This window comes from Bos taurus, chromosome X, assembly GCF_002263795.3.
Source record: "Bos taurus isolate L1 Dominette 01449 registration number 42190680 breed Hereford chromosome X, ARS-UCD2.0, whole genome shotgun sequence".
In the NCBI taxonomy this organism is placed as follows: domain Eukaryota; kingdom Metazoa; phylum Chordata; class Mammalia; order Artiodactyla; family Bovidae; genus Bos; species Bos taurus.
The window spans coordinates 72332820-72345663 of record NC_037357.1 but is presented as its reverse complement, the minus strand read 5'-3'; the positions used below and the strand labels follow the sequence as shown (position 1 = coordinate 72345663).

General features: G+C 41.5%; 1 protein-coding gene across 1 annotated transcript in view; it reads left to right on the top strand.

The window, feature by feature from the left end:
* The first annotated feature begins 3937 nt into the window (after window positions 1-3937).
* Window positions 3938-12844, top strand: part of TENT5D (terminal nucleotidyltransferase 5D) — a 286385-nt gene continuing 277478 nt past the window's right edge. The window contains exon 1 of the mRNA XM_059883245.1: window positions 3938-4134. The gene's annotated coding sequence lies outside the window, so the exon portion shown is untranslated. The remainder of the gene's footprint in view (window positions 4135-12844) is intronic.

Sequence of the window (12844 nt, the reverse complement as noted above, 5' to 3'; positions counted from 1 at the left end):
TAAAAATCTAGACTAGACGTTAGACTTTAAAAAATACAATATTAAAAAAAATCACAAAAAATATTAAAAATATATATGGAGTTTGCTTTAGAAGTCGGGTCTTTTTTACAATGTAATAGTAGATTTTGAAAATAAAAATTAAAGGAATAATAGAGGACTTAAAATTTTTTTAAAAAATTATAATAGTAAAACTATAATACACCAAACAACTGTACAGAAAAGATCTTCATGACACAGATAATCACGATGGTGTGGTCACTCACCTAGAGCCAGACATCCTGGAATGTGAAGTCAAGTGGGCCTTAGGAAACATCATTACGAGCAAAGCTAGTGGAGGTAATGAAATTCCAGTTGACCTATTTCAAATCCTGAAAGATGATTCTGTGAAAGTGCTGCACTCAATATGCCAGCAAATTTGGAAAACTCAGCAGTGGCCACAGGACTGGAAAAGGTCAGTTTTTATTGCAGTCCCACAGAAAGGGAATGCCAAAGAATGCTCAAATGCACAATCGCACTCATCTCACATGCTAGTAAAGTAATTCTTAAAATTCTCCAAGCCAGGCTTCAGCAATACATGAACTGTGAATTTACAGATGTTCAAGCTGGTTTTAGAAAAGACAGAGGAACCAGAGAGCAAATTGCCAACATCAGCTGGATCATGGAAAAAGCAAGAGAGTTCCACAAAAACATCTATTTCTCCTTTATTGACTATACCAAAGCCTTTGACTGTGTGGATCACAATAAACTGTGGGAAATTCTGAAAGAGATGGAAATACCAGACCATCTGACCTGCCTCTTGAGAAACCTATATGCAGGTCAGGAAGCAACAGTTAGAACTGGATGTGGAACAACAGACTGATTCCAAATAGGAAAAGGAGTCCGTCAAGGCTGTATATTGTCACCCTGCTTATTTAACTTCTATGCAGAGTACATCATGAGAAATGCTGGGCTGGAAGAAGCACAAGCTGGAATCAAGATTGCCAGGAGAAATATCAATAACCTCAGATATGCAGATGACACCACCCTTATGGCAGAAAAGTTGGCAGGAGGAGAAGGGGACAACAGAGGATGAGATGGCTGGATGGCATCACCGACTTGATGGACGTGAGTTTGAGTGATCTCCAGGAGTTGGTGATAGACAGGGATGCCTGGCGTGCTGCAACCCATGGGGTCGCAAAGAGTCAGACATGACTGAGTGACTGAACTGAACTGAATTATGGCAGAAAGTGAAGAAGAACTAAAGAGCCTCTTGATGAAAGTGAAAGAGAAGAGTGAAAAGTTTGGCTTAAGGTTCAACTTTCAGAAAACTAAGATCGTAGCATCCAGTACCATCAATTCATGAAAAATAGATGGGGAAACAGTGGTTGACTTTATTTTTCTGGGTTCCAAAATCACTGCAGATGGTGACTACAGCCATGAAATTAAAAGACGCTTACTGCTTGGAAGGAAAGTTATGGCCAACCTAGACAGCATATTAAAAAGCAGAGAGATTACTTTGTCAACAAAGGGCCATCTAGTCAAGGCTATGGTTTTTCAGTGGTCATGTATGGATGTGAGAGTTGGACAATAAGGAAAGCTGAGCACCAAAGAATTTATGCTTTTGAGCTGTGGTGTTGGAGAAGATTCTTGAGAGACACTTGGACTGCAAGGAGATCCAACCAGTCCATCATAAAGGAAATCAATCCTGGGTTTTCATTTGAAGGACTGACGTTGAAGCTGTAACTCCAATACTTGGCCACCTGATGTGAAGAGCTGACTCATTTGAAAAGACCCTGGTGCTGGGAAATATTGAGGGCAAGAAGAGAGGGGGACAACAGAGGATAAGATGGTTGGATGATATCATAGACTCACTGGACATGTGTTTGGGTGAAGTCTGGAATTTGGTGATGGACAAGGAAGCCTGGTGTGCTGCGGTTCATGGGGTTGCACAGAGTCGGACATGACTGAGTGACTGAACTGAACTGAAAAATATATCTAGGAATTTCTCTGGAGCTCTTGTGGGCAGTGTGGAGTCAGTTCAGTTTCAGATAGCTCCTTGTTCCAGCTTATACTTCTCAAGGTCTATAGGCCCCTTCCTATGTAGTTGGTGCTAACTATAGGATTTTAATCTGTTGTACCTGTTACTTCCAAAGAGGTTCCCTCTGTTTATTTTGGCGTCTTCTTTTTGCATGTCTCATCATTTTCTAATTTCTGCCCTGACACAAGGGGGTGAAGGTGGTCACTTATTTAGGCTGACTCGTTCAGTCATGCTGTGGGGAGGGAGAAACACTGCAAACAAATATCACTGGCGTGTGTGGGGAGCGCACGTAGTGTCTCAGCCACACTGGGTTTGCCCCCACTCATGGTGTGTGTGCATTCCCAGTCTACACTTCTCAGGCTCCAGGTTGCTCTGCAGGGGAACTGCGTAAAGCACACCCTGGTTTGCACTCACTTCCCAGGTTTTAGCTGCTAAGGTTCAGGTTCTCGGGCACTCCACAAATGCGCAGACTTGGTTGAGCCTGTGTTTTATGTCCTTCCCAAGTCCGAGTAGCTCAGGCTATCAGGTGCTTGCTGAGCACACTCTCCCCAGGTGTAGTGCATCTTATGGCCTCCCCAGCCCCAGCTATTCAGTTTCCTGGGTGAGCAGTGGGAGTGCCATCTCAGGTGCACTGTGTGTCTCTTCTGGGGAGCTGATCTCTGGCTGCAACCCTGCTGGTGGATGTGAACAGTCCAGGATCCCAGGAAGATTTGGTTAGCAACCGGGAGCCTGCTCACAGTTTGGTAGAGAGTGCCATCTCTGGGGCCTAGATTGCACCTTTCCAGCTCTGGCTGTTGCCCGCCTGCCTTCCTGCCTCTGGCAGGGGATGGGCTGCTTTGCTGCAGGCTAACTCCCCTCTGGTATTCACTCAGTCCTTTGTTCTGTGAGCAGGGCCAGCAGTGCTTTAGGTTAGGGCTTTTTGTGGGAAAGTTCTCTCTCTCTCTCTCTTTTTTTTTCTCTCTCTTTCTGGCTATCCCACAGTTTAGCTTGCTATCTCACATTAACTCCCTCAGAATGCCCTCAGGGCATTCAGGCCTGGTCCTTACCCTAAGAAGTGCAGCCTGTGCCTCCCTGTTCAGCCCCCGGTTGCTGGTGGTGGATACTAGTGCTAGGAGTTGCCATTAGGCATGTAATCTGTGGGTTTTATTTATTCATTTATTTATTTTTCCTCCAAGTTATGTTGCCCTCTGAGATTCCAAAGCTCCCCACAGACCCGCCAGTGAAAGGGTTTCCTGGTGTTTGGAAACTTCTTTTCTTTTACAACTCCCTCCTGGGATGGGTCTCCATCCCTAACACTTTTGTTTCTCTTTTTATCTTTTATAGTTTGTCCTACCTCATTTCGAAGACAATGGGCTGCCTTTTTGGGTGCCTGGTGCCCTCTGCCAGAATTCAGAAGTTGTTTTGTGGAATTTTCTCAGTGTTCAAATGTTCTTTCAATGAATTTGTGGGGGAGAAAGTGGTCTCCCCGTCCTATTCCTCTGCCATCTTAGGACCGCCCCCAATGTGATATATTTGTCTGGTTTTGATACCAGGGTGATGGTGGCCTTGAGAGAGTCAATTCCTAGGCACGTTGATAAGAAGTCCGGGGTCCCTATGGATGAGGAGAAAGGGGTCTGGGGCTCTTGAAGAGGAAATAAATGTCTGGAATTCTCAAGGAGGAGGAAAGGACAAAGTTTTTTTTTTTTTTTTTTCCTACATTCCTTAGTCTTAGTAAAGATTATTTAACAACAATGTATCCTGGTGAGGACAAGTTTCTCCTTGAGAACCTTCTGATTAACCCTGTTATCTTAAAATGTATATTATGGCAGTGGGTCTAGTAAGATCTTTACAACTTTGAGACATTCTTTTGATTTATTGTAATAACCAGTTAAAAAAAGTATATCACTCCCTTGCTAAAACTAGCGAGGGGGGCACTCTCCGTCCCCCTTCTGATGTCTATGTCAGAAGCTTTCTCTGTCCCCTTTCACTTTAATAAAACTCTGGTATACAAAAGCTCTTGACCGATCAAGCCTGGCCCCTGGTTCCAAAGCTAAATCTTCTTCTTTGGAGATCACAAATCCAATATCGTTCACCATAAGCTATCATCTTGGAGGCTCATCGAGGATCTTCAGCACAAGGTAAGAACACTCAGAGCTCTAGCCTCTCTGCTTTCTCAGTATACACTTTTTCTGCTTTGCTTTACTAACTCTATAGTGTGTTTGTGTGAATGAATGACATGCCATGCTCAAAGCAAGAAATGAGCCCTGCTCTCTGGTTTCATGGTGCTTTGTGATGACTGAAGGCAGTCCCAGAAAGGGGATCCTTGTCAGGGGCTTTATACCGACCTGCCAACGCTAAGAGACACCCAATATCCCTGTGAAGGGAGAAGCCAGAAATGCGCAAAGCATGTGGACTGAACTTTCTTTTCTCAGTCTCCTTTTACTGGTCTCTTTGACCATTTCATAACTGTGGGGGGAATTAGAACTACTAACCTACTCTGTTGGTTCATAGACTCCCTAGGGACTGGTGATCCATGCCATTAATGTGTACTTTTACTTAGACCCCCTGTATGGAGGCACCTAGCCTTGCTAGGAGCTGAAAGTTGCAAGAGCATGTTTGGGAGTGAAGCGGAGCTCTAGCTTCAGGAACGTCTCTTAAGCTAGAGGTCACTCTCTTGGCTGTCTGCCTCAAGGGCCCCCAACCTGAATGTGAATTTTTGTCATGGCTGTGCTTCTGATCTGTGTGGATACAAGCATTACTGTTGACCATTAGGTTTTTAAGGACACAGATCGGGCATTGCAGGATCTGCTCAGATTGGAAGTGTAGTGGGCTTCTTCCTTTGGTAGTGCTAGCTCTCGGCAGACCAGAGAAAGCTCTTGAATGGCTTCTGTCTCAACTCCTTAGATATTTCTTTTGTGGAAGCTGTGGACATGAACTGGAAATATTGGCCCTAGTATCTTGAGGGCAAAAATCACTTTTTGCTCACTGGCCAATCTCTTTTACTATCACATATACTGGTGTGGTGACACTCAGAAGGGACGTCTTGGTTGTTTTTTATCCCTTTATGACTCACTGCTTCTACTGTGATCAGGACTGTACTCAGGAATGTGTGTAGGCATACAGAACATGGATGCTTCCCATAGTAGTCCTAGCTTGGGAAACATTCCAGAGAGCTACTCTGCTCCACCCCGGGTGGCATCAGAGGAAAAGGGCAAATCAAAGTCTTGGTGGTAAGGAACTGAAAATCAATCTGGGATACCATTAGGTCTACCTCTGATGCATCTCCACCCCACCTCAGTGATAGAACTGGGAGGGACAAGTAAGGCACTTGTGTCAGTAAGGGACAGACTAAGTCCAACCAGGAAAGGAAAGCTTAGGTGGAAAGTCTGTATATGCCCCCATCTAGAGCAGGGAGGGATGCCTCCTGTGGAAAGAAAACCACAGCTGTAGATGTTGCTTTTTTCCCTCTTACAGATGGGAGCTAATAGTTCCAGAACCACTCCTTTAAAATGTATTCCAAAAAAATAAAATAAAATAAAACTAGGACAGGTTTGATCCCCAAATTTTAAAAAACGGCACACATGATCTTCTTCTGTGATACTTAATGGCCACACTATCCTTTGGAAGACGAGGAACACTGGCAAGTTGAAGGGTCTCTTAATTATAATACTGTTTTACAATTATACCAATTCTGTAGAAAACAAAAAGTTATAAGTGCCATATATGTTGCTCTTTATCTCTCTGTGAGACATGCCAGACTTGTGTCTTAAGGGTGCAGATTTGGGTGTGAAACCTACAGCTGACTCCTGTCCTCTTACTTGGCCCCAGTATCCAGGGTTCCCAACTGAACAGGCTAAGAATCAGGGCACCCTTCCAGAAGAGGTTGCCTCAGTCTCAGTAGAAATTCAAGCAGTCCCAATTGTGGTCGAGACTATTTAGAGGATCCAAAAAGTACATAGAAGCCTCTACAAGACTGACTTTATGACCTGACCTTACTTGGAGATATGTAAAGTGTGTCTTGGGACAGGTGCTGCTGACTCCTGACTCGAGAGCTTGAGTTCTGGGGAAAGTTACTACTTTTGGAGATGAAAGGCTTGAATGTGAGACAAGGGGAAAGAGGGAACATGAAATACCCTCCTTCCTACTGGGAGTAAAGCAGTTTTCATAACAGAGCCACTTTGTCAGATGTATTCTTAAAGGACTCAAGCGAGTGCACACTAAGACTTTAAAATTATGCTAAGTTGGCTGACATAGAACAGGGATAAACTCCTAGTAAACTCCTAGATAGACTGGAGGCTCTCCACAAGTTTACTGTCATTGATTCGGAAAATTCAGAAGGAGAAATAATCTTCAAAGATAGATTTATCACTCAGTTGTCTCCAGCTATCTACTGTAAGCTACTAAAACAGGTGTTTGGACTGAATCAGTCTTTAGAAAAACTGTTGCAGCTGGCTCAGACAGTATATTATGATAGAGAATATGAGGAGGAAAATAAAAGGCAAAAAAGAACCAGGCAAAGACTGAAGCCCCAGCACGGCTTCAGTGATATACTCTGAAACAGCCTGAGGAAAAATGCCCAGAGGGACCCAGGTGATAAGGGATGGACTTTTTATTACTGTGGAAAGGAGGGACATCTAAGCCAACCCTGCTCCATGTCTGGTCTGTAAAGAACCATACCTGAGGAGAGACTGCCCTCCAAGACATAGGCCCAGCGGTTGGACTCTCAAGGCAATTGGGACTGAAGATGCCCAGGGGTCCCCACACAAGCTCCCATCCTAATTACACCTGAGGAACCTCAAGTATTAATAACTGTGGGGGCCAATCAGTTGATTTTATTTTGGACACTGGTGCAACTTTCTCTGTGCTCACTGAAGCCCCTGGTCTGCTTTCCTCCTGATCGACTACCTTAATGGGGCTGTCTGGATGAGCCAAATGTTATTGTTTCAGTTGTCCTTTAAGCTGCAACAAGGACTCTTGTGCTGTTTTCTCATGAGTTTCTATTTGTGCCAGAGTCTCCCTCACCCCTTTCAGGGAGGGATATACTGAGCAAGGTCCAAGCTGGGTGTGGCCTCTGTTTTCATGAATATGGAGCCTACTCTTTCTCTCCCATTAATTGAACAAAATGTAAATCCTAAATATGGGCTGATGGAAAAACTGTGGCTCGAGTACAAAATGCTGTTGCTGTCATTATCAAGCTCAAAGACTCCCACATAGTTCCACATCAAAAGCAGTACCCACTAAAGCCTGAGGCTAAGGGTTAAAACTCATCATTGAAAATTTAAAGGAACAGAGGCTATTAACTTCCTGTAATAGTCCATACACCACTCCTATTTTGGGTATGAAAAAATAAAATGATAAATAGAGACTAGTTCAAGATTTATGAATAATAAATGAGGCTGTGGTTCCTTTTACTCATATGCCAAAAACAAATGGATTTTCTTGCTTACAGGTCTGGGTGGACACTTTTACTGGATGGATTGAGGCCTATCCCTGCTGTAATAAACAGGCTAAGGAAGTTATAAAAATTTTAATCCATGAAATTATTCCCGGATTTGTGCTGCCACAGAGCCTCCAGAGCAACAGTGGCTATGCCTTTAAAGCTGCTGTAACTCAAGGGGTGTCAACAGCTCTAGAAATAGAATATCACTTCCACTGTTCCTGGAGACCCCAATCTTCAGGAAAGGTAGAAAATGCTAATGACATTATTAAGAGACATGTGCATAGAGAGAAACACAAGAAAGTTGGTTTAAAGTTATACCCATAGCTTTAATGATGTCTTGAACTGCCCCTAAAAAAGAAGGGACTGTCTCTATGACAGACTGTTTTTGCACACAGATATTGTCATAGATCCTAAAGCCTTAGAATTAATTATGTGAGCTTTCAGCTTTTCAACAGACATTATGAGAACTCTGGGAGGTGAGCCCTGACCCAGCCTCCATAATCTGTCTAATTTCTGGGTCTGTGGACCAATCCTCCTCATCTACTGAAGGATTCCCATGGTGGGTTTCTCCACTTCAAGGAAAGGACTTTCTTCAACTCTATGCATACGTTCCCCAACAGCAATCATATGTGATGCCTCTTCTTGATCCAATGACATCTAGCAATCTTAAGATGGACTGATGTAACTATGCACATAATGTAACTTTTAATTCTGATTATGTTTTAACTTGGTTTAATGACTATTTTGCTGTACATAAGAAAGTGAATGGGTCTAGATCTGGTGATTTTCTACCTGATGCTTATCAAATATGGGATGAGGCCATATAGCTAACTCCTGAAAAGGGACACCTACAATCTAACGCTCCCATATGCTGGGAACTAACAGAGCCATCCGTGGAAGTTGGCTGACAACTTAATTATAATGACTGGAAACAATTGGGACTTTTTGGCCTCAAGAAATATGCAATGTAATCATTCCTGTATTTTTCAATCCCAGTTCAGGTCATCCTTTTGCCTGGCCAGACACTGATTGGGACTGGACCCCTCAGTCATGCTGGTTTGCTCCAAACGGGACCTACTGGATATGTGGCTCTTATCTATGGGTGTGGCTTCCCCCTGGCTGTATAGGGAGATGAACCCTAGGCCTAGCTTTTACTCATGGCTTCATATTTTCAGAGTTTCCAGAGAAGCCTGCTAATCTGCCATACCTTAAAACTAATTGGGCAAAGTCTGTATTTCACTGGTATGATTATCTGGCTGCAATATTTGTTCACTCTCTGAGAACTACAGGTGTTATGCTATGAGTTCATGCTCTAACTTTACTCAACAGGCTTAACAAGACACAGAACAAATACAAATTAGAAAGCTGGTTTTACAAAACAGATTGGCCTGAGATATTCTATTGGCTGCACAAGGATAAACTTGTGCTATTATTCATACCCAATGATGTACATATATACCAGATATGAATATTAATGTTACTCAGTTTACTAAACACATGAACAAGATTATTCAAGCTATGGATTCTCCTGAAGCCTCAGTCACCTCACTTTGAGAAACATTAACTAGCTCCACATGGTGGAAAACTATCTTAATCATAATAATTCTAATGTTCTGTTTTTACTGTTTGATCCCTGCATCTGTAAATGTATAACTGGATCTGTTTCTAACCATCTGAAAGCTTTTAAGTTACAAATGGTTTCCCAGGCTCCTACGAGTGCCACAGCCTCCTCCAACTATTACTTGGGCCCCCTGGATCAGAGACCCTCAATATGAGGTTTAGGAGAATATGTTGTCTCAACAATTTAGAGACAATGCCCCTCAGAGCAGGAAGTAGTTATGGAATGAAAACAATGCCCCTTTCAGTTGACAACATAATTCTCCTAAAAGAAAAGGAGGGGCTGAGAGAGTCAATAGGCAGGTTCATAAGAAGTCCGGGTTCCTCAATGAGGAGGAGAAAGGAGTCTGGGGCTCTCAAGGAGGAGATAAGTGTCCGGAATTCTCAAGGAGGAGAAAAGGAAAAACTTTTTTTTTTCTACATTCCTTAGTCTTAGTAAGGATTATATAACAACAATGTATCCTGCTTGAGGACAAGTTTTCTCCTTTTTGAGAACCTTCTGACTAATCCTGTTATCTTAAAATGTATATTATGGGAGTGGGTCTGGTAAGATATTTACAACCTTGGGACATTCTTTTGATTTATTGTAATAACCAATTTCAAAAAGTATATAGCTTCCTTGCTTAGACTAGTGAGGGGGGCATTCTCTGTCCCCCTTCTGATGAAGCTTTCTCTGTCCCTTTTCACTTTAATAAAACTCTGCTACACAAAAGCTCTTGAGGGATCAAGCCTGGTTTCTGATCCTGAAGCTAAATCTTCAGAGATCATGAGTCCAACATCATTCACCATAAGCTTTCAGCCTTATTGAATTACTTGGTGTGTGTTCCTCCCTCTGCAATTGTTTATTTTGGATCAGCAGCATTTTATTACAAAATCAACAGGGAATTGTGACCTGGGTGACTCATGCTGGAGTGCACAGCTGTTCTTAGCTTATTTGAAAAGGAAGAAGAGTTCGTTAAAGTTCAAGTGTTGAGAATACACATTTGAAAGCCTAGGAATTTTTTTTTTTAATTTATTTATTGCAACTGGAGGCTAATTACTTTACAATATTGTAATGGTTTTGCCATACATCAACATGAATCTGCCACAGGTGTATACGTGTTCCCCATCCTGAACCCTCCTCCCACCTCCCTCCCCATACCATCCTTCTGGGTCATCCCAGTGCACCAGCCCCAAGCATCCTGTATCCTGCATCAAACCTGGACTGGCGATTCATTTCTTATATGATATTATACATGTTTCAATGACATTCTCCCAAATCATCCCACCCTCTCCCACCTCTGCAATTTTTTTAAATGAGTTTGAGCAGGATATGTGTTCAGTTCAGTTCAGTTCAGTTGCTCAGTCGTGTCTGACTCTTTGCAGACCCATGAATCGCAGCACGCCAGGCCTCCCTGTCCATCACCAACTCCCAGAGTTAACTCAGACTCACGTCCATCGAGTCAGTAATGCCATCCAGCCATTTCATCCTCTGTCGTCCCCTTCTCCTCCTGCCCACAATCCCTCCTGGCATCAGAGTCTTTTCCAATGAGTCAACTCTTCGCATGAGGTGGCCAAATTCCTGGAGTTTGAGCTTTAGCATCATTCCTTCCAAAGAAATCCCACGGCTGATCTCCTTCACAATGGACTGGTTGGATCTCCTTGCAGTCCAAGGGGCTCTCAAGAGTCTGCTGCAACACCACAGTTCAAAAGAATCAGTTCTTCGGTGCTCAGCCTTCTTCACAGTCCAACTCTCACATCCATACATGACCACAGGAAAAACTATAGCCTTGACTAGACAGACCTTTGTTGGAAAAGTAATGTCTCTGCTTTTGAATATGCTATCTAGGTTGGTCATAACTTTCCTTCCAAGGAGTAAGCATCTTTTAATTTCATGGCTGCAGTCACCATCTGCAGTGATTTTGGAGCCCCCAAAAATAAAGTCTGACACTGTTTACTCTGTTTCCCCATCCATTTCCCATGAAGTGATGAGACCGGATGCCATGATCCTCGTTTTCTGAATGTTGAGCTTTAAGCCAACTTTTTCACTCTCCACTTTCACTTTCATCAAGAGGCTTTTGAGTTCCTCTTCACTTTCTGCCATAAGGGTGGTGTCATGTGCATATCTGAGGTTATTGATATTTCTCCTGGCAATCTTGATTCCAGCTTGTGCTTCTTCCAGTCCAGCGTTTCTCATGATGTACTCTGCATATAAGTTAAATAAGCAGGGTGACAATATACAGCCTTGATGTACTCTTTTTCCTATTTCGAACCAGTCTGTTGTTCCATGTCCAGTTCTAACTGTTGCTTCCTGACCTGCATAAACTTTCTCTAAAAGTTTGACAGAATTCAGCTCTGAAGTCATCAAGTCCTGGGGTTTTGTTTGTAGGAAGATTTTTTGTTACAGTTTTCATTTCATTGCTTGTGATTTTTCTGTTCATACTTCCTATTTCTTCCTGGTTCAGTCTTGGAAGGTTACACTTTTCTAAATATTTGTTCATTTCTTCCAGGTTTTCCATTTTATTGGATATAGTTGCTCAAAGTAGTCTCTTATGATCCTTTCTATTTCTGTGTTATTTGTTCTAACTTTTCATTTTTTATTTCTAACTTTATTGACTTAAGTTTTCTCCCTTTTTCTCTTGATGACTCTGACTAATGGTTTGTCAAATATTATCTTTCAAAGAACCAGTTTTTAATTTTATTGATCTTTCCTATTGTTTCCTTCATATTTTTTCATTTATTTTGGCTCTGATCTTTATGATTTATTTCATTCTGATAACTCCAGGGTTTTATTATTTTTTTCTTCTTCTTTTTGCTTTAATTGTAAGATTACATTTTATTATTTGATGTTTTTTTCTCATTTCTTGAGGTAAACTTTTATTTTTATAAATTTCCATCTTATCACCATTTTTGCTGCATGCCATAGACTTTGGCTTGCCATCTTTTCATTTTTGTTTCTTTCTAGATTTTTTTTTTATTTCCTGGTTGATTTCTTCTATGATCTCTTGATTATTTAGACGTATGCTGTTTAGCCTCTGTGTGTTTTTATATTATTTTCTGTACTTGATATCTAATCTTATAGTGTCATGGTCAGAAAAAATGCTTGATACAATTTCAGCTTCTTAAATTTACCAAGGCTTGATTTGTGACCCAAGAAGTGAGCTATCCTTGAAAATGTTCCATGTGTGCTTGAGAAAAAATGTATTCTACTGTTTGGGATTGTAATGTCCCGTAGATATCAATTAGGTTCTCCTGTTACAAGCTGTTATTTAAGATGTGTGTTTCCTTATTAATTTTATGTTTGGATGATCTGTCATTTGGTTTGAGTAAGGTGTTAAGTCCTCCACTATTATTTTGTTACTGTCATTTCCCTTTTTATACAGTTAGCATTTGCCTTATGTATTGTGTTCCCATGTTTGATGCATATATTTATAATCGTTATATCTTCTTCTTAGATTGATATCTTCATTATTATGTACTATCTTTCCTTAAGTTTTTAATCTTAAAGTCTATTTTATCTGATATGAGTATTGCTACTCCAGCTTTCTTTTGATTTTTATTTCCATGGAATATCTTTTTCCAGCCCCTCACTTTCAGTCTTTATGTGTCCCGAGGTCTGAAGTAGGTCTCTTGTAAACAGCATGTATACAGTTCTTGTTTTTCTATCCATTCAGCCAGTCTGTGTCTTTTGGTTGGAACATTTAATTCATTTACATTTAAGGTAACTATTGTTATGCATAATCCTGTTACCATTTACTTTTTTGTTTTGGGTTTGTTTTTGTAGGTCTTTTCTTTACTTGTGTTTCCTGTCT